Source organism: Ovis canadensis, chromosome 8 (assembly GCF_042477335.2).
Source record: "Ovis canadensis isolate MfBH-ARS-UI-01 breed Bighorn chromosome 8, ARS-UI_OviCan_v2, whole genome shotgun sequence".
Taxonomy (NCBI): domain Eukaryota; kingdom Metazoa; phylum Chordata; class Mammalia; order Artiodactyla; family Bovidae; genus Ovis; species Ovis canadensis.
The window spans coordinates 39,454,023-39,477,092 of record NC_091252.1 but is presented as its reverse complement, the minus strand read 5'-3'; the positions used below and the strand labels follow the sequence as shown (position 1 = coordinate 39,477,092).

General features: G+C 42.1%; 1 protein-coding gene across 1 annotated transcript in view; it reads left to right on the top strand.

Moving 5' to 3' along the window:
- The first annotated feature begins 12,217 nt into the window (after positions 1 to 12,217).
- Positions 12,218 to 23,070, top strand: part of ARMC2 (armadillo repeat containing 2) — a 224,699-nt gene continuing 213,846 nt past the window's right edge. The window contains exon 1 of the mRNA XM_069598145.1: positions 12,218 to 12,271. The gene's annotated coding sequence lies outside the window, so the exon portion shown is untranslated. The remainder of the gene's footprint in view (positions 12,272 to 23,070) is intronic.

The window sequence follows — 23,070 nt, the reverse complement described above, 5'->3', positions numbered from 1 at the left end:
TGAGTGGTGACTTTTAACTTCATTCCAGCTGATTTATGATATAAGTGAGGCATAGAGTTTGGCTCATAGCAGTAATTCATGTTCTGCGATGGAGCTCCAAGTTTCCAGAAATATCGTGTCATTTAGGTGGCCAGTCCAGTGAACCTGAGTCATTATCACAGGACGCATGCTTGATAATTCAGCCACACCCCCTGGGCTTCAACTCCAGAGGCTGGCCAGAGAGATGTATGTGTGATTCACACCGTCTAATCTGTGATGCTCTCCTTCAGTTATGACTTCGTTTCCCCCAAATAATGCTTCAGTGGTTCAAATGTGTGCCACAGTGGCAGCTGGGCAGTTCGGGGAAAGAAAGGTTTTTCTAAGTCCTCTTACAACCACATGCCTAGGTGAACAGGATGCCTGTATTCCCATGTTCACATGAGAAATGCTCTTCTCCCCAGAGCCACAGCTCCCTGCCTTCAGATGATTTACACCATTGTAAGAAGGTAGGCTTGTCAGAGTATGTCAGTGCTAACAAGACCCACGTCTGAGCAAGCGGCATAGGAAATCTCTCCAAGCTCCCCAAACCCTACCGTTTGTCTGTGTGAAAACAAATTAGATGTGTGCACTCTTCCAAGTGCCTCATAAAAGGCCACAGAGGAGGGCACGAGCATGAAGAAAACCACTGCCTCAATCACCTCCTCCCTCTCCTACCTGTGAGGAGCCTTAGCTGCCAGGCTCACAGGCCTTCTGATGAGGAACTAGCAGAAAGTGGGCCCATTGGCCACTCCATTAACTTGAATAAAATGTCCCATCCACACAGAAGAACTCCTTTGCCCACATTTAGACCAATGTCTCAAATTTCTGATAGGCATGTAGTAGCCCCTGACTAATTCATATGCACAAACTAATTGGGTAAATGTTGAGATCTGCTAAAAACCTGAGACCTGACACACTCCAGTGGAGGTGAGGGTCAAGAAAGCTAATGCTTCTCTCTTGTTCTTAAGACAAGAGGAGAAGTCAAGCTTTCCTGCAAGGTGGATACAACAGAGCAATCAGGATATGGGACAGGGTGGGACAGAAATGACAACTAAGTCTATCTCACAGGCCTAATCCAAAGAGTTTCTAGTAGTTGCCTCTAGCACCTTGTTAAGAAGCATTCTGGGCAGCATCCAGGCTCACCAGGAAAGAAGTCGTGATTAAGCCAAGTCTGCTTTGGACATGGGGTAGAGAGGTCGCAGAGTTTGCCATCCCAGGTAGGTACCTACACAATAGCTAAGAATTCTGTTGATGAGTTCATCCAGCAGGTAAGGTAGATCAAATTTAATTTTTCCTCTGATCTCTACAGGTTTTCTCAGTATCCAGTACCAACTGGAAGAAGCTCCTGCCAGCCATGTAAGAAGGAGAATGTCAGGCTCTAATCAGAGAGAGCCTTGGAGAGCTGAGGAGATTCCCCAGCTTCTTCCTGCTCATCATTTTCAGTGCCTGACATCCATTTCCACAGAGGAATTAGCAGTAAGTTCTCTAAAAGAGGAGCTGATCGCTGATTTGCTTGTTTTGAGGGATGAGGTAGAAGAGAGGAGTTGGGGAGACTTTGCTTTGCCCAAGAGCTGGTCACAGGAGAAGAAAGTGCTCTTTGTTGGTTGTAGCAGCTCTGGACTGGAAAGAAAAGCAGGCCAAACACCTGGGCCAGTGTACTGGGCACTGTGCTGTCCTCCTGGGAGGACAGGTGTGGTGGTGGGGGACACAGGCAGGTGACGTAGACACTGAACAGGCAGGAGTCCCATTTAGAATGACATGTGTCGTCAGTGTGGCGCCCGCCTTCTAGCACTGATGGAGGGAGCTACAGTTTGGCTGCTGTGCAGCAGCGCACTGGGTACATAACGTGCAACCAGGGAAGCTGGAAGAAGACTGGAGGAGCTGTGGGGGCTGCAGACATGTTTATTCTCTCTGGGCAGCAGAGGCAAGGAGTCCTCAAAGACTACTGATACACTAAGACAGACAAAAGTGGCCCATCGCCAAGTGGGCGTGCAGGCCAAGTGCTACCAAGGTCAGCAATGTCATTGTTTACAAAACATAAGAGATCAAGCCCTGAGCCTTTGGAGTGGGAGCACTGACTCAAAGACCCTAGACTACCAGAGAACTAACCCTAGGAAGTATCAAATAGTGAGAACTCACACAAAGTAAACCACCTGAATACAACAATCAGCATCACCCAACTACCAGTAGCACCCTGTGCAGGACGCCTCATCTAAACAAAAAACAAAACAAAAATACAATTCAAATCATCAGACAGGATTACCACCTCATTCAGCCTTGCCCATCAGAAGAAAAACAAACACACAAAAACTCAGCACAAATCTCACCCTATATGAACCTTACACAAACCACTGGACCGATCTTAGGAGGGCAGAAACCAAAAGGAAGAAATAATTCAACCTTGAAGCCTGGGAAAAGGAGACCTCAAACACAATGAGTTAAAAAAATATAATGAAAAGGCAGAGAAATACTACACCAATGAAGGAACAAACTAGAAACATGAAAAAAGAAATAAGTAAACTACCTGAAAAAGAATTCAGAATAATGATAGTAAAGATGATCAAAAACCTTGAAAACAAAATGAAGAAAATGCAAGAATCAATTAACAAACACCTTGAAGAATTAAAGAATAACCATACAGAGACAAACAACAATTACTGAAATTAAAAATGCTTTAGAAGGAATCAATAGCAGAATATCTGAAGCAGAAGAATGAATCAGTCAGCTGGAATATAAAATGGTGGAAATAACTTCTGAAGAGCAGAATAAAGTATAAGAAAAGAACTGAAGATAGTCTCAGAGACTTCTGGGACAATATCAAATACACCAACATTCGAATTATAGGGGTCTCAGAGAAGAAGACAAAAAGAAAGGGTATGAGAAAAATTTTGAAAAGACTATAGTTGAAAATTTCCCCACCATGGAAAAGGAAATAGTCAACTCCAAGAGGTACAAAGAGTCCCACACAGAATAAACCTAAAGAGAAACATGCCGCAACACATATTAATCAAGCTAACAAAGACTAAATACAAAGAAAGAATATTAAAAGCAACAAGGAAGAAGCAACAAGTAACATAAAAGGGAAACACCATACTCTTAACATCTGATCTTTCAGCAGAAACTCTACAGGCCAGAAGGGAATGGCAAGATATATTTAAAGTACTAAAATGGAAAAAAATCTACAACCAAGATTATTGTACCCAGCAAGGATCTCTTTCAAAATTGATGGGGAAATAAAAAGCTTTTCAGACAAGCAAAAGTTAAGAGAATACAGTACCACCAAAACAGCTTTACAACAAATGTTAAAGGGACTTATATAGTCAAGAAATACAAGAGGAGAAAACAGATCCAGAAAATCAAGCCCAAACAATTAAGAAAATGGCAATAGGAACATATATATCAATAATTACTTTAAATGTAAATGGATTAAATGCTCCAAGCAAAAGACACAGACTGGCTGAATGGATACAAAAACAAGACCCATATATGTGCTGTCTACAAGAAACCCACTTCAGATCTAAAGACACGTAGAGACTGAAAGTGAGAGGATGGAAAAATATATTTCATGCAAATGGGAAGCAAAAGAAAGCTGGAATAGCAATCTTCATATCAGGCAAAATAGACCTTAAAGAAGATTACAAGAGATAAGAAAGGACACTACATAATGATCAAGGGATCAATCCAAGAGGAAGACATAACAATCGTAAATATATATGTACCCAACATGGAGAAGGAAATGGCAACCCACTCCAGTACTCTTGCCTAGAAAATCCCATGGAAGGAGGAACATGGTGTCCATGGGGTCGCAAAGAGTTGGACAGAACTGAGCGACTTCACTTTTCACAACATAGGAGCACCTCAATACATGAGACAAACACTAACAGACAAAAGGAGAAATTGACAGTAACACAATAATAGTAGGATACTTTAACACCCCACTCACACCAATGGACCAAACATCAAAACTGAAAATTAAAAAGGAAACACAAATCTTACATGACACATTAGATGAGATGGATCTCATTGATATCTTCAGGACATTGCATCCAAATGCAGAAGAATACACCTTCTTCTCAAGTGCACACGGGACATTCTCCAGGATAGACCACATCTTGGGTCACAAATCAAACAGTAAATTTAAGAAAATTGAAATCATATCAAGCATCTTCTCTGACCACAATGCTATGAGTCTAGATACCAAGTACAAGAAAAAAGATGTAAGAAATACAAACACATAGAGATTAAACAACACATTTCAATAACCAACAGGTTACTGAAGAAGTCAAAAGGGAAATCAGAAAATTTCTGGAAACAAATGACAATGAAAACATGACAACTCAAAACCAATGGGATGTAGCTAAAGCAGTTCTAAGAGGGATGTTTATAGCAATACAGTCCTACCTCAAGAAACAAGGAAAATATCAAATAGATAACCTAACTTTACACCTAAAACAACTGGAAAAAAGAAGAACAACAACAAAAAAAAAAAAACAAAAAAACACCAAAATTAGTGGAAGGAAAGAAATCACAGATCCAAGCAGAAAGAAATGAAAGAAACAATAGTAAAGATGAATAAAACTAAAAGCTGGTTCTTTGAGAAGATAAACAAAAATGACAAACCTTTAGCCAGATTCAAGAAAAAAAGAGAGAAGAATCAAATCAACAAAATTAGAAATGAAAAAGGAGAGGTTACAACAGACAATGCAGAAATACAAAGGATTAAGAGACTATTATGAACAACTATATGGCAGTAAAATGGATAATCTGGAAGAAATGGACAGATTTCTAGAAAAGTTCAATCTTCCAAGATTGAACCAGTAAGAAATAGAAATTATGAACAACCCAATTACAAGCACTGAAATTGAAGCTGTGATCAAAAATCTCCCCCAAAACAAAAGCCCAGGACCAGATGGCTTCACAGGAGAATTTTATTTAAACACATTTAGAGAAGAGCTATCCTTTTAAAACTCTTTCAAAAAATTGCACAGGACGGGATGCTTCCAAACTCATTCTATGAGGCCACAATCACCCTGATACCAAAACCAGACAAAGACAACACAAAAAAAGAAAAATATAGGCCAATATCACTGATGAACATAGATACAAAAATCCTCAACAAAATTTTAGCAAACAAAATTCAGCAACACATCAAAAAGCTCATACACTATGATCAAATTGGGTTTATTCCAGGAATTCAAGGATTCTTCAATATACACAAATCAACCAATGTGATATACCATATTAACAAACTGAAAGATAAAAACCATATGATAATCTCAATAGATGCAGAAAAAGCCTTTGACAAAATTCAGCACGCATTTATGATTAAAACTCTTCAAAAAATGGGCAAAGAAGGAACCTACCTCAACATAGTAAAGGCCATATATGATGAGCCTACAGCAAACATTATTCTCAGTGGTGAAAACTGAAAGCATTCCCCCAAGATCAGGAACAAGACAAGGGTATGCACTTTCACCACTATTATTTAACATAGTTCTGGAAGTCCTAGCTACAGCAATCAGAGAAGAAAAAGAAATAAAAAGAATCCAGATCAGGAAAGAAGTAAAGCTCTCACTGTTTTCAGATGACATGATATTGTACACAGAAAACCCTAAAAATAGTATCAGAAAATTACTAGAGCTAATCAGTGAATTTAGCAAAGTTTCAGAATACAAAATCAATACACAGAAATCACTTGCATTTCTATATACTAACAATGGAAAATAAGAAAGAGAAACTAAGGAATCTATCCCATTCACTATCGCAAAAAAGAATTAAATATCTAGGAATAAACTTACCTAAGGAGACAAAAGAACTGTACACAGAAAATTATAAGACACTGATGAAAGAAATAAAAGATGACATTAACAGATGGAGAGATATTTCATATTCCTGGGTAGAAAGAATCAATATTGTGGAAATGAAAATAATACCAAATGCAATCTACAGATTTAATGTGATCCCTATCAAATTACCAATGTCATTTTTTACAGAACTAGAACAAAAAATTTTACAATTCATAGGGAAACACAAAAGACCTCAAATAGCCAAAGCAGTCTTGAGAAAGAAGAATGGAGCTGTAGGAATCAACCTTTCTGACTTCAGATTATACTACAAAACTGCAGTCATCAAGACAGTATAGTACTGGCACAAAAACAGAAATACAGACAAATGGAACAAGATAGAAAGCCCAGAAATAAACCCATGTACCGATGGGTACCTTATTTTTGACAAAGAAGGCAAGAATATACAATGTTGCAAAGACAGCCTCTTCAATAAATGGTGCTGGGAAAACTGGACAGTTACATGTAAAAGAATGAACTTAGAACACTTCCTAACACCATCAGTTCAGCTGAGTTCAGACCCTCAGTCGTGCCCAACTCTCTGTGACCCCATGAACCACAGCACTCCAGGCCTCCCTGTCCATCACCAACTCCCAGAGTTTACTCAAACTCTTGTCCATTGAGTCGGTGATGCCATCCAACCATCTCATCCTCTGTTGTTCCCTTCTCCTCCTGCCCCTAATCTTTCCCAGCATCAGGGTCTTTTCAAATGAGTCAACTCTTCGCATGAGGTGGCCAAAGTATTGGAGTTTCAGCTTTAGCATCAGTCCTTCCAGTGAACACCCAGGACTGATCTCCTTTAGGATGGACTGGTTGGATCTCCTTGCAGTCCAAGGGACTCTCAAGAGTCTTCTTCAACACCACAGTTCAAAACCATCAATTCTTTGCTGCTCAGCTTTCTTCACAGTCCAATTCTCACATCCATACATGACTACTGGAAAAACCATAGCCTTGACTAGATGGACCTTTGTTGGCAAAGTAATGTCTCTGCTTTTGAATATGCTGCCTAGGTTGGTCATAATTTTCCTTCCAAGGAGTAAGCATCTTTTAATTTCATGGCTGTAATCACCATCTACAGTGATTTTGGAGCCCCCCCAAAATAAAGTCAGCCACTGTTTCCATTGTTTCCCCATCTGTTTGCCATGAAGTGATGGGACCGATGCCATGATCTTAGTTTTCTGAACGTTGAGCTTTAAGCCAACTTTTTCACTCTCCTCTTTCACTTTCATCAAGAGGCTATTTAGTTCCTCTTCACTTTCTGCCATAAGGGTGGTGCCATCTGCGTATCTGAGGTTATTGATATTTCTCCCAGCAAACTTGATTCCAGTCTGTACTTCTTCCAGCTCAGCATTTCTCATGATGTACACTCTGCATATAAGTTAAATAAGCAGGGTGACAATATACAGCCTTGAATTACTCCTTTTCCTATGTGGAATCAGTCTGCTCTTCCATGTCCAGTTCTAGCTGTTGCTTCCTGACCTGCATATAGATTTCTCAAGAGGCAGGTCAGGTGGTCTGGTATTCCCATCTCTTGAAGAATTTTCCACAGTTTATTGTGATCCATACAGTCAAAGGCTTTGGCATAGTCAATAAAGCAGAAAGAGATGTTTTTCTGGAACTCTCTTGCTTTTTTGATGATCCAGCAGATGTTGGCAATTTGATCTCTGGTTCCTCTGCCTTTTCTAAATCCAGCTTGAACATCTGAAAGTTCATAGTTCACGTATTGCTGAAGCCTGGCTTGGAGAATTTTGAGCATTACTTTACTAGTGTGTGAGATGAGTGCAATTGTGCAGTAGTTTGAGCATTCTTTTGCATTGCCTTTCTTTGGGATTGGATTGAAAGCTGATCTTTTCCAGTTCTGTAGCCACTGCTGAGTTTTCCAAATTTGCTGGCATATTGAGTGCAACACTTTGACAGCATCATCTTTTAGGATTTGAAATAGCTCAACTGGAATTCCATCACCTCCACTAGCTTTGTTCATATGATGCTTTCTAAGGCCCACTTGACTTCACATTCCAGGATGTCTGGCTCTAGGTGAGTGATCACACCATTGTGATTATCTGGGTCATGATGTTCTGTGTATTCTTGCCACCTCTTCTTAATATCTTCTGCTTCTATTAGGTCCAGACCATTTTTGTCCTTTATTGAGCCCATCTTTGCATGAAATGTTCCCTTGGTATCTCTGATTTTCTTGAAGAGACCTCTGGTCTTTCCCATTCTATTGTTTTTCTCTATTTCTTTGCATTGATTGCTGAGGAAGATTTTCTTATCTCTCCTTGCTGTTCTTTGGAACTCTGCATTCAAATGGGTATATCGTTCCTCTTCTCCTTTGCTTTTCACTTCTCTTCTTTTCACAGCTATTTGTAAGGCCTCCTTAGAGAGCCATTTTGCTTTTTTGCATTTCTTTTTCTTGGGAATGGTCTTAATCCCTGTCTCCTGTACAATGTCACGAACCTCCGTCCATAGTTCATCAGGCACTCCGTCTATCAGATCTAGTCCTTTAAATCTATTTCTCACTTCCACTGTATAATCATAAGGGATTTGATTTAGGTGACACCTGAATGGTCTAATGGTTTTCCCCATTTTCTTCAATTTAAGTCTGAATTTGGCAATAAGGAGTTCATGATCTGAGCCACAGTCTACTCCTGGTCTTGTTTTTGTTGACTGTATAGAGCTTCTCCATCTTTGGCAGTAAAGAATGTGATCAATCTGATTTCAGTGTTGGCCATCGGGTGATGTCCACAAACATAAACTCAAAATGGATTAAAGATCAAATGTAAGACCAGAAACTATAAAACTCTTAGAGGAAAACACAGGCAGAACACTCGACATAAATCAAAGCAAGATCCTCAATGACCCACCTCCTAGAGTAATGCAAATAAAAACAAAAGTAAATAAGTTAGACCTGATTAAACTTAAAAGCTTTTGCACAGCAAAGCAAACTATAAGCAAGGTGAAAAGACAACCCTCCAAATGGGAGAAAATAATAACAAATGAAGCCACTGACAAAGGATTAATTTCCAAAATATACAAGCAGCTCATACAACTCAATGCCAGAAAAAGAACCCAATGAAAAAGAGGGGAAAAGACCTAAAAAGACATTTCTCCAAAGAAGACATACAGATGGCTGACACATATGAAAAGATGTTCAACATCGCTCATTATTAGAGAAATGCAAATCAAAACTACAATGAGATATCAACTCACACCAGTCAGAATGGCCATCATCAAAAAGTCTCCAAACAATAAATGGGGGAGAGGGTGTGGAGAAAAGAGAAAGCTCGTGCACTGTTTGTGGGAATGTAAATTGATATAGCCACTATTGAAGACGGTATGGAAATTCCTTTAAAAACTAGGAATAAAACCACCATATGACCCAGCAATCCCACTCCTAGGCATATACTCTGAGGAAAATGACACATGTATCCCATTGTTCATTGCAGCTCTATTTACAGTAGCTAGAACATGGAAGCAACCTAGATGTCCATCAACAGATGAATGGATAAAGAAGCTGTGGTTCATATACACAATGGAATACTACTCAGCCGTAAAATTGAACACATTTGAGTCAGTTCTGATGAGGGGGATGAACATAGAACCTATTATACAGAGTGAAGTAAGTCAGAAAGAGAAAGATAAATATCATATTCTAATGCATATACACAGAATCTAGAAATATGGTACTGAAGAATTTATTTACAGGGCAGTAATGGAGGAACAGACATAGAGAATAGACTTATGGACATGGGGAGAGGGGAGGAGAGGGTGAGATGTATGGAGCGAGTAACATGGAAACTTACATTCAGTTCAGTTCAGTCACTCAGTCATGTCCGATTACCATATGTAAAATTGATAGCTGAGGGGAATTTGCTCTGTGGCTCAGGAAACTCAAACAGGGGCTCTGTATCAACCTAGAGTGGCGGGATGGGGAGGCAGATGGGAGGGGAGGTTCAGGAGGGAGGGGATATGTGTATACCTATGGAGAAGGCAATGGTAACCCACTCCAGTACTCTTACCTGGAAAATCCCATGGGTGGAGGAGCCTGGTAGGCTACAGTCCATGGGGTCGCGAAGAGTCAACATGACTGAGCGACTTTACTTTCACTTTTCACTTTCATGCATTGGAGAAGGAAATGGCAACCCACTCCAGTGTTCTTGCCTGGAGAATCCCAGGGACGGGGGAGCCTGATGGGCTGCTGTCTATGGGGTCACACAGAGTTGGACACGACTGAAGTGACTTAGCAGCAGCAGCAGCATGGCTGATTCATGTTGAGGTTTGACAGAAAACAATGAAATTCTGTAAAGCAATTATCCTTCAAGAAAAAAATAAATTAAAAACAACAAAAAATGACATGTTTAAAACTACAGTGAGTGGTTTCTGACTCTTCCTCTTATAAAATGATGATTAAAGGAAAATATTGATAATTTGACTATATAAGTGGAAATAAAAGGCACTGATGTACAGTTTAGGTAAAGAGGACATCCATGGAGATAGAAAAACGTTAGCTTCACAGTCAAAGACTAGGCCTTTCCTTCTGTAGAAATAGAAGCTATTTCTACTTCTAAATTTATAAATCTGCAAAATTACAGAAATGGACTACAGCAAGCTGACAGGTTTCTTCTGGTTTAATTTTTATTTGTAAATATCATGAAGGCTGAACTGATCTCTAATTTCTATATCACAAAAAAGTTTCTATCCCTAGTAAACTTGCTTCTTTCACTAGTTTATATTCATTCCTAAAGCACTGGGGGCAGTACCCAATTAAGTCTTTTAAGGAAAGTCAGTATAAATTCTTTTTCATGGCCCAAATATTCTTTGAAAAATGAAGAAAAACAAAACATGCTAATTTTTCCTTGGAAAATTAGCTGAGGCTATTTTATGAATTGAAAGTCTTAAAATTAAATCATTTCACTTGAAAGAAGCCAGAGAACATATTCATTCTCAGTGCTTCCTGCCTCTTGCCTGGTTGGTGGACATTTCCAGAGAACTGCGTGCCAAAATTCTACAAGTCTGGTCTTTAAACCTGTTTTCCAAGCCTGCCCTCCAGTTGTTTGTGAAGAAACATGCCTTTCATGGTAAATGGAAACATATCCAGTGTCAAGTTCCATGCTCTTAACTCTAAAATTAGAAAGTCGTGGTGTGGGAGGAGGGCAGTGCATGTAGGAATGACGGTAGTTACTCAGAAAGAAACGCAAATTAGATGGGACTGTACAGATTTTGTAATATGTGTTTTCTTTCATTTTTCTCACGAAACCAGGGATTTTTATAAGAGGAGCAAAGCAGAGGGTGGGGCGCAGGGTATGAGTCCAGCGAGGGTGAGAGAGAGCCATGGTCCTTGGTTTAGAGTTTGTAACAAAACAGGAAGCTCCACCTCTGACCCAGCCCTAATTCCTTTCACCCCATAAATAGCCTAGTCCTCTGTTTTCTTCATTTTTACTTCTCTTTTTAAAATAATTAAAAAAAATTTTATTGGAGTATAGTTGATTGACAATGTTGTGTTAGTTTTGGGTGTATAGCAAAGTGATTCAGTTATACATATACATATGTCCATTCTTTTTCAAATTCTTTTCCTATTTGGGTTATTACGACATTGAGCAGCATCCTATGTGCTGTCTACAGTATATCCTTGTTGGTTATCTATTTTAAGTATAGCATGCACATGTCACTCCCAAACTCCCAATCTCTCCCTACCCCTGACCCTTCCCCGCTAGTGACCATGAGTTCCATTCTCAAAGACTGAGTCTGTTTCTGGTTTGTAAATAAGTTCAATTGTATCATTTTTTTAAGATGCTATATATAAGTGATATGGTATATTTGTCTTTCTTTGACTTATTTCGCTCACTATGATAATCTCCAGGTCCATCCATGTTGCTACAAATGGCATTATTTCATTCTTTTTAATGGCTGTGTAATGTTCCATTGTATATATGTACCACACCTTCTTTTCTTTTCTCCATTCATCTGTTGATGGACATTTAGGACATTGTTTCCATGTCTTGGCTATTGTAAATAGTGGTGCTATGAGCATAGGGGTGCATGTATCTTTTTGAATATTGATTTTCTCTGGATATATGCCCAGTAGTGAAATTGCTGGATCATATGATAAATATATTTTTAGTTTCTTAGGGAATCTCCATACTGATCTTCATAGTGGCTGCACCAATTTATATTCCCACCAACAGTGTAAGAGTGTTCCCCTTTCTGCATACCCTCTCCAGCATTTATTGTTTGTAGACTTTTTAAATGATGGACATTCTGACTGGTGTGGGGTGATAACTCATTGTGGGTTTGATTTGCATTTCTCTAATAATTAGCAATGTTGAGCATCTTTTATGTGTTTCTTGGCCATCTGTATCTTCATTTTCACTTTTAAAAGCGAAGAGGAAAGGGCAACGCATGGGTGATAAAGGGTAAGTAGATAGATTGTGTCTGTGCATGTGTGTGCACAGGTTTAACTTTTAGAAAGTTCTGAAAACCTGCAGTTCTATCTCCAAACTTTTCCTGCAAATCAACTTCCTCCTATCTTCTTCTTTCCAGTGCATTTGTCCTGACCCTTCTGTGTTTCTGAGCTAAACTATGGTGGTGTGCGTCCTACCTTCTGTGTTTCTGAGTGTCCGGCTGCCAGAGATGCAGAGATGGGATGAGAGGGAAGAAGGGGTATGTGTCCAGGCACATTCTCCTGCTGGGGCAAAGATGTGGTTTTCTTTCTTTTGGCTCTACCAGACGAGGAGAAAGTAAGTAGATGAGCTCCTTGCCCTGGGTCCAGTTAATACGAGCAGTTTTGCCCTGCCAATCGAAGCAAAGTTTTGCCAGACTCATTCTACGCCTGTTCATTTGTTTTACTTCTACGTTTGTTTGGGTCTTAGGTCATTTTACCTAAATGTTAGCTCTTCCCTTCACATGTACCATGGTCATTTAGCCTCTGGACTGCAGGGACTGGGCTTTATTTATCTAAGTCTGTCTTCAGGGCTTGATATAGTATCTGGTACATCAGGAGAGTTCAACAAACATTTGCACAGGCCAGTGCTCTTTAGCACACAGTCACTGATGTCCACCATGTTCAAGACCCATACCCAGGACTGTGAGTGAAGGGGTGGTGGGAGTGGGGTCTCAAGTGAGTCGGGCACCTGCACCTTGCAAGATCACAGTCAGGTGGGGAGGAAAGACACCTGCGGGGGTGAGGGGGGCAGACACATCCAGGCTCCTGAGCCTCTAAATCTGACCAGTGCTTGCACATAGTAACATGTGTTTGTTGGTTAACTTTGCATGCTTTGAATCCAGGAAGTACTCATTTCTTGAGTGGTGGTTCAGGTTCTGAGCCTCTAAACTTCTTCCTTTTTTTAAAAAATGTATTTATTTGAATTGGAGCCCAACCTCCATACTTCTAAAGTCAGCCTTGACAGCCTAGCAGCCACTGCTTGTGAGGCTCATCTCTCTCCAGTCTTCAAGGGGCCTTGACTGTCCCTTCCCTGGATTCTGGGCCACCTCTTCCCCATTTCTTGCAGCCCACCGCTCGAGACGTGGAGGCCTTCTCATGAGCAACCTGGTGTGATTTCCAACAGTGGTGAATGGTTGTAGTAAAATAGCCAGAATGCATCTCAAGTAGAACATAGGCTTCATTCTGGAAAATTCCATCAGTACTGTTGGTCTATGGAGCAGAGGGCTCTGAGGACAAGATTTGCAGCCTGGCCCCTAAGGAAAAGTGTGAGAGGAGTGGGGTGAAGGGGAGAAGGACACATTTATTCTCATTAGATAAAAGGTTGACAAGGCCAGCAGGGTTCTACTGGTGGCTAGCTGGGGACAGTGGTGATGGTCAGAGGTGGACAGGAGGCTGCGGTCTGGTGTTGAGCCGTGGGAGGAGCAGGGAAATCATGGAGAGTCTGCTGCTTTGTTTTAAACAATTGAGATGATGTTGCCAAAGGGGGAAAGTTAGAAATCTGAACCTCATGGCTGAAGTTATTGGACAATTGTCCATTTATTTGACATTAAAATGTGTAAATAAACACCCTTAGGTAGTGCAGAAATGCAATACCACAAGGAGATCCCAGAGGAGGGAACCAGCACTCCCCAGGTCTCCATTTTAATGTGCTTTCTGTCCAGGGGTGGGTGCACTGGAGGCATCCTTTGTGCCTATGTCTTGACTGTAGATGCGTGGGGTAGGGGGTTCTGGGGACAAGAAGGCAGTGAGCCTCTTTTCCAGCCTGGCTCTGACACCTGGCTTCAGAACAGTGAGACCCTTTGAAAAACTAGAGAAAGCCATGGACATATCTTCCTACTCACCACACATACCATATACAGCATAGGAACAGATGCAGTTTCAGACTCTTCCCAGGTCCCCTGAGTTTCATAATTCCTTTGCTCCCAAAGGCGTGGCCTCCCTTAACCTCCAGAATCAACTCTGAGCCCTTAGCACAGTGCTCAAACCTCCCAAGGCACAGCCCAACCTCCCCCTTAGCCCCAGGTCCCACTCTGCATGTTGGTACCAGGCCCAGAGGAGCTGGAGTTTCCCTAAGGTGCCAGGCACATCCAGGCTCCAGGCCTGTCCTCCCCGGCAATCTTTCTGCCTGTTTCTCTTTCCCTGCTAAGTCTCAATTCATCTCTCGAGGTTCCTTTTGCACTGATGCTGCTTGAATGAAGGCTTCTCCCCTCCTTTCAGATGGAAGTAATGGCTCTCCTGTTAGCATTTGCAAAGTACTTAGACTTTATTACATGCATCAGATAATGCTGGCTATTATTGCACCTCTTATGTGTGTCACATAATACTGTCTACACCAAAGGATTATAAACTACTTGAGGGCAGTTGTGTATGTCAGTCTACCAGGTATCCTCCTTATTAGGTTTCAGTGTAATGTCCAATTTTGAGGTTTGAGTGGCTTAGAAATGCTGGAAAGAATATAAAATAATGCAAAGACGCTCCACTGCCTTGAAATGAACACAAATCTGGGCAGGGATGGGGCTGCAGATGCCCAGGATCCTGCAAAGATGAAAGAAGGGCTTGGCTGAGTGTGCCTGGCAGGTCCCACTCAGCAGAGGCTCAGACCCTGACACCTTGTTCGGGGCTAAAAAGCAAAGGGGAAAGCTTAGAGAATGCAAGATGGCATGAAATGGGCTTTAAAAAATAATTGTAACATACTTTTTTTTTTTTTTTGCATATGGCATCTAGCAAGAAATTTTCTGGCAAAAAACTACCGTCAATCATATTTTATGTGAAACTCCAACCCTCACAGCACTTTTTGACTCTTAGAGTCCCCTCTCTTTTTCTCAAACCAAAGAAGAGTTCTTTGCTCTTCACCAAACAATTTAGGCCTTGTTCTCATTTTTCACTTGGGTGTTTAAAATGCTCTCAGGAAACAGTCCTACCATTCAGAAATTCCAAATATATCCATAAGCCTTTATTATTCTTCAAGGTTACAGGAATTTTCCTTGGAAACTATTTGAATTTGCATAGGATTTTTGCCTTTCATGTCTCTTCTTGCCTTTAAAATGAGTTTCAGTAAATGGAAGTCTCTGAACTGATGTTTACTTTTTTTGTTGTTTTTTATTTTGCCACATTTAGCCTGCCTAAATATGCTTTGTCACTAAAAAACAAAAAGTAATTTCAGGCTCTCCCCCTAAAGTTCCTTTTAAAAATTAACTGGGCAAGTTATCACAGCGTGTCATTTGTTACCTTAAAAACATTAAGCTGGTATTGACATTAAAAGAAGAAGCCAACTGAACATAAAAAAGACATCTTTTGGCATCTCTTTTAACAATCTGAACAAAACCTCGAAAGCAATTCCACCTTCTGGTCCCAACTTTGTAAATCAGACCCCTGAGGATGCCAAATTTCAGAAACTCTTTTTATGCCGAGACAACCCTCCGAAGAGAATGAAATATACTGGGTGTTACCAGTGGAAAGGAAAGCTTGCACATCTGAGACACCGAGGGGAGGATGCTGCCTGCCTCACTTCTCACCCAACATTTTGGAGCGGAAAATGACAGCCTTGGCACGGCAGCCTCTCCCATACGGCAGTGTGTTGGCTGCAGAGGCACTTCCGGATCCCAGCAATCTGTCCCGTCCAGGCCCAGCACAAGCTGTGGAGCCCAACCTGGAGCTGGATTCTGCAACAGGCTCCTGCGTCACCACTGGGACCCGGGCAGAGGGACTATGTATGGCTCTTCCTGGGAATGAGAGTGCTGCCTGGCCCAGTGGGCTCTGCTAGGGCAGAGTTGAAGAAACCTCTAAAGTATATATAAAAACTGAGAAACATCTCTCCTAACACTGCCCTGAAACTATTTAAAGGGGGCACTTGGGGGGCCCTGAAATGCTCTGTATGCTCTTGTACAGTTGGGTTTGATCAGGGCTGGTGGGAAGCTCACAGATGTGGGATCACATGATCTGAGATCATCACACTTCCTCCTTTAGTAGGCGTGCATCATCAGGAATGTCATTTCACCTCTCTGGACCGGAGAATAACATCATCTTCTCTCTGGCCTGCTGTGAAAAGTGAGTTGATGACCTGTAAGGTGCCACTAAACAGGCGGTGACATCATGGCTATCCAGGGCTCTGGACTAAGAGTCGTACCCTGAGAAGGCACCCTGACCTCCAGGCAACTAGCTTTTGATTTGTGTTTACCGAGACCTTTGGCTTCATGTTTATTTTTCGAGGCTCGTCACTCTGCCCTGTGCTCACCTGTCCTGCTTCACCGCGGACCTTTGGCCGAGCCCTTCCCCCACACCCTACCTATGCCTCTGCCACTCCCTCTGGAGGATGTGTCTTCTTCCCAACTCCACCTGTCTCCAGGAGACCCACAGGACAAATCAGTCTCATTTACTGAACCACCATCTTTTGAGGCTCTACTCTGTACCTGAAGGAAGAATCATGAATAATGAGAAACTCCAGCCCTAGAAGAGAGAGACCAGTGATCAGCCAGTTCTGGGCAATGCAATTAACTCACAAGAGAAAAATGGGGATGATGCCCTGGAGGCTACTATGAGCCCTGCACTTAAAGATCAGGGTTAGAATGGATCTTCTTGTCAACATCGTTTCATAGGCGCCTTGACAAAAGAACCTGTGCTGTGCTCATCTAGGGAGAGATGGCAAAAGCAGGGACCGTTCAGCCTTCCAGCACAGGGTTAGTCCCCGCAACACCCAGAGACCTGGGACAGAGGGGTTCCCACACTTCTCAGCAAGTTCTCAGGCCTACTGTCTGGGACGTGTCCTGAGCAGCCTGGAGTGGAGACGTCCTGTACCAAACAGAGGGTGATGTCACACCCAGGCACTTTGCTGACGTGCCCGCTGAGAGTCATTTCTTACTGGGGCCAAGGTAACACTTAGCAATCATAGTGTTTGATAAGATGGTGATGAGTGATCAAGCCACAGTACACTGGAGAGAAATCAGGAATGCAAGAAGTCAACCTTCCCTGACTCACCAACAGGGTGACTTTTCCCAGCCACACCCTGAAGCTGGGGGAGAGGTTTCAACGGATCCCCTACCTATAGCTGAGACATCATCTGGAGGCAGATAAGGTGAACAGGGCGCTGGACAGGTGGACATAGTGCCAACTAAATTATACAGAAATGATTTCACTCATTCATTCATTCACTCGTCTGTAGCTAGTTTATCAAATGGGCTGGACTTGGTGGGATACAACCAGGAAAATTGCTTCTTTTTCTCTCTCTTACCACTGCCCTTCCAAATTGCTGTCAAACCTTCTTTCATTGGGCAATATCTCAGGCAGATCCCAGAACTATTCGGTCCCTTTCAGGTTATTAATGAACTGTCCTCATGTTAAAATATTAAAAAGCCCAATCCAATATACATTTTACAACTGTTTCCTGCCAAATTCAAAGTTATTTCATCTTACCTCAGCTCAGGATTCACCCAAGCTCAAAAAGCTTGCACAGTCTTTGATTGTTGTGTTGTCTCTTGACTTTTACTATCTGCTTCTGACTCTCCAAGGTAGAGGAAGAGTAGGGAGAACAGGAGAAGAAGCAAAAACGTCTTTCTACTCTGTGGGGTCTGCTGTAACACAGCCACCGATGTCCTCTGAATATGGGAGTTTTGGGGTACTGGTTCCTTCTCTTGTAAGGCACTTTCATGGGCTCCTTGGAAGCCCCATTCCCACCCACCCTCTCTGGCTGACTCTTAGGAACCCCCTTCAGATCCAAACCAATGGGATACCGCATATGGCCATCTAATGCCAGGTTCACCTCCCCGTGGCAGTCAAGGCCTTTGGCCAGTCCTATTAAGAGGACTGAAGCCCAGCTACCATTCTCAGGATCCACGTGGTCCACAGAGGAATTCTCACCTATTGTCTCTAGACCCTGCAGTTCAGCAAGCATCCACCAAGAAAGGAGATTTTATCTCTGCTCTTGGCTGACTTCCCTACTCTCTGAATGGGCCTCTTAGAGCCAACCTCACTTGGATGGGGGAAGCACTCCCTCCCCTCCTCTGATGAGAGGAAAAGGAAAATAAATGCACAATATTTCTTATTAGAACGCCCCTGTAATCCATCTAAAATCATATCTGTATACCTCTATCATCTATCTCTCTTGTTTTGGCCAACTCCTAACAAGGCTCACATGGAAGCTTCATCTCTCTTTGGGCCACTTGTTACCCAGCTCTGCTTTAAGCCTCAGCAAAAGTTCTCAACAGAAAAATTCCAATTTAACCTTCTGTTATTCACTACTAATAATTCATTCATCCACAATATTTATTCAGTAAACACCCAGGGGAACCACGTGCCAGGATTATGTGCATGTGTACTCAGTAAGAAGAAAAACTGACCCGGCCCTGACCCACTTCTGGGTGTTCTGGGTGGATCCAGCATTACTGGCCTCCTAAAACCTTTCCAGAACACCTACATTTGATTAATCCCACATCCTATCAACTGGAACTCTTATTCAGGGCTTGCACACGATAGCTACAAAGACAGCTGTAACTTCATGTCTGTAGTATTGGTCCCAAGTGCTACAAGATCCTAAAGTGCCTTTGTGTTGTCACTGATAACTTAATCAGCAGAATTATTTTAGTGTTGAGTGTATTTTGCTGATATCTGATTCTTTAGCAAGTACAAACTTAGTTGTGTTTCTATTTTAATACTAAATAGACATATGCTCTAAGATACAGACAGTTCCCTATAATCAGAATATTTGCTAAATTATAACTTCCCATTATTTGACCAGACTGAGTTCAGAACATTTTCCTGTTTGTTTATAGAATACTTCATAGTTCTATAAAGTGTGCATATATGTACATATATATATACATTTTTTCCAGTTTTTTTTTGAGGGGGGACATGTGTATTTTCTTTTATTAGATTGAATTTTCCTGGTATTTTCCCTTTCATCCAAAAAATAAAAGTGCCCACTTTCCTGGCTTCAATGGTTATCTCATTGAAATATTTAACTTGATTTTTTAATGCAAAATTATGTGTTTTTAAAACCCTTCTCCTGTTCTTGGCACTACTAATTGAAAACATTCAACTTAGAATGTCTGCCTTGTTCTTGAAGTTGGATTCTATGTGTTTTGATTTTGTGGGAATTTTTTTTTTCATCTCATTAAACCTCAACAGAGAAGAAAAGTTTTGATCTTATGCAGGGAAAAACACCAGCAAATCTTTAGTGTTGCCAATACTACATTGCAAAAAGTCTTGCATTCTAACCCCAGTTCCCTGATGTAATATATATAAATCTCATTAACCTTATAAATATGATTTTTTAGGAGCAAAGAACCTCTCCCTTCTTCCTTTATTATGTCTAATTTGCATAATAGCACCTAGTCCAAGTGTTGGCAGATAATAATATCTTAAAGGGCACTGAAGTATAAGAATAACTACATCCTTGCAGATGTTTTATGAACTATACCCCATTAGTCACTTTATATTTGAGAGGCAGAAAAATAGGCACCTAGCAACAGCATGCTGCCCCTTGGGATGAAATAAAAGTCATTTTACGTCCAGAAGATATTGTCTTTTCTTTGGGGTGGGGGGTGGTGGTGTCAGGCTAGTACATGTAATTACATAGAAAACTCTCACAAGGAGACTGGGTTGTTGATTGTCCACATGCATGATGAATGACAGTAACGATATCCCCAACGATGGCTTTTGGTAAAGGGGATGGGGTTCACTGGTAGCCTTCCAGACAAGTTCATAAGTCATTCCTGTGCAGACACCCTGAGACTCTGCTTAAGAATTGCACTTTTTCTCTGAAATGCCACCTTCCTGCCTCCCTCTCTTCCTCTCTGAGTGGATTCTGGAAGGGGGGCACTGCCTGCCTCTAGAACCAGAAGTAAGGACCTGGCACCTAATACAGTATCAGGACCCACTTTCCCCCACTGGCCATCAGCAACCACATGAAATTGCTAAGCCCACATTAGCACCCGATTAGATTGAATTTCCAGAAGGTTCTTTTCTCACAGCGATTAGGACATGTGCAAAGTAATAGGCAAGCAAAAGTGATGAAGGAATAAAGCATGGGTAGAGCAATTGTCCTCCAATAATTGTATTTTGTTCTATACGTCTCAATATTGTACAGTTATAATCTTTGATAATTATTACTTACTCAAGAATTATGGTTTATGAGTATTGTTCAATTGTCATCACCAATAGAATGATACTTAGGTGTGTTCTTTCTATAAAACTTAATAAGTAACAAGGAAAAAAAAAAGAACCTAACTTTCAGCAAGGGGGAATTCCTTGAGGAATTTGACATATCTATGTGCATTCCTTGAGGTGCTTGCATCTCAGCCAGTGCATAGGACAGCCCACCATGGCCCCAAGACCACTCTGCAGACATTTGCTGAGCCCCCGAGGATGCATAGCCCTGACCTCTAGCAGTTCCCCTTCAGCAGGGGAGTGTGGCACCCAGGAGACTTCCCAGAAGCAGGTTATTCTCTCTGCGTTGTGGGGACTTGGGAGCAGGCAGAAATTCACACTTAAGTCAGTATCTTGCCTTCAAGTCTTGGCCTCTGTTAGTTAATAGTGGAATGTAAAGTGAAGCAGTGCAGTGGGGATTAGCACACGTTGGGATGCCAGGGCTGGAGGAGAGGTGGACTCTCCCTCTCTCCTCAAAAAGTAAAAACAGAAGGTGGGAAGGAAGGGAGGGAGACAGAGCAAAAAATGTTAGAAATCGTGGTGACCATTGCACAATACTGCAAATGTAATTAATGCCTGAACTGCACACTTGTTGTCATTCAGTCGGTAAGTCCTGTCCGACCCTCTGCATGGTCTGCAGCACACCAGGCTTCCCTGTACTTCACCTTCTCCCAGAATTTGCTCAAACTCCAAATTTTAGGTTATATGTACATATTGACCACAGTTTAAAAATAGTATAATATACTCTAAACCATTGAATTGTATATTTTAAATGAATTGAATTGTATGGTATCTGAATTTATATCTTAAGCTGTTTTTTAAATTTTTGATATCCATGAGTTGTGTGTGTGTGTGTGTACACACACATATGTACAAGCACAGACACAGGCCAGCGGGAGAGACTGCCAACTTCTGAGTTAATCTACTTTGGGTGGAAATGTCAGAGTGAGGACTAGACCAAGGCATGGAGGAGAAATGTAACATATATATCCCTTGTTTAAAGTGCCCTGGAGGAAGAGAGAAAGATGTAAAGTATTGTATGCTGCCGTTGCTGCTAAGTTGCTTCAGTTGTGTCCAACTCTTAGCGACCCCATGGACTGCAGCCCACCAGGCTCCTTCGTCCATGGGATTTTCCAGGCAAGAGTACTGGAGTGGGTCGCCATTGCCTTCTCCGAAAGTATTATATGATGGATACTAAAATAATATTGTCAGAGTACAGGCTTCACATACTTTTATAAGAGGGAGGCATCTCTGCTTTTCTGCATCCTTTGTTTTCAAAGTCAGAGGCATGGCTAGCTCTGCTGATTGGAGGCCGGTGAAGTTGTGACAACTAATGATCATGCTGAAGCTCCTGTACTCCCAGGAAATGTCTGACTGTGCTTAGGAATGCTGCACATCTCCTTTGATTATGCCTTGGAGCCAGTGTTCCTTTTTCTGGAGGAAACTTCAAGATCAAGGAGGCATGGTTTCAAGGTCAAGGAGGCATGGTGGAGGCGACGCTGGGTCTGGGTCAAAGACTGCCTCCCTTCCTGGGAGACCTTGAGGACTGGCCAGTCGCCTGGCCTTCTTTGGCCATAAAATGTCGATGGTGATTCCCATGTCGTCTTTTTGGAGTAGCGTGAAAAGCGAAATCCAAACAAGATAACAAGTGAGCCTTCAGTGACTGTGTCACCGCCCTTGTGGAAGGTGTTCTGGATGTATATAATAGAAAACCTAATACATGAGGAAAGAAAAAAAAAGACACTGAGTTGAAAGAATACTGGGAAATCTCTTAGAAACCAGGGGCAGGAAGTGAGCCTGGATGCAGAAATGTGGTCTGGAGAGCTGGAAGCTCACTCCCTCTGGCTCCTCTGCGTGTCCATCTGTCTTTATGCCCCTCCCTCCCTGCAGGCTGACTTCTGTTGCTCCAGCCTGCAGGCCAAATATGGTCACCCCATGGCACCTGTGATTACATGCCTCTGTTTAAACAATGAGCCCAGGCTTTTCTCTCATGTCCTCAAGTATGGCTCAGTCTGGGCAGGCAATCATGCCTTGTCTGCTGAGTTGTGAGTGTGGGCAGGGGTCATACCGATAAACGTCATCCTCTGTCCATCCCTGCTGGTGGACAGATACCAGGAGAGGTGCCCTCTACAAACATGATGGCAAAATCTAGCGGTCTGATTACATTAGTCAACGGAAGGGTGGCATTTGATTTTAAGAACCTCCTTTCATACTGTCCTTGTCTCTGCTGTCTTCTGTGAGTCCTGTCCTGTGAGCCCTGTGGAGTATGGCCCTGGCTGGGAGCTGGCGCGAAGCAAAGTGATGCTGGGGGTCCCTCAGAGAGTGGAGCTGGGCTTGTGGGATGCTTCAGGGGCCCAGAAGTCACCCTGCAGCTGAAGTGGGACCAGGCTGTTCTGCTTGTGCTCAGGGCCCCCTGTGCATTTCTCACAAAATGTCTTGCAAATGAGAGTGGGTACAGGTCATAGGAGGGCTTCCCTGGTGCTGCTAGGGGTAAAGAACCCACCTGCCAATGCAGGAGACATAAGAGATATGGGTTCAATCCCTGGGTTGGGAAGATTCCTTGGAGAAAGTCACGGCAACCCACTCCAGTATTCTTGCCTGGAGAATCCCCACGGACAGAGGAGCCTGGTG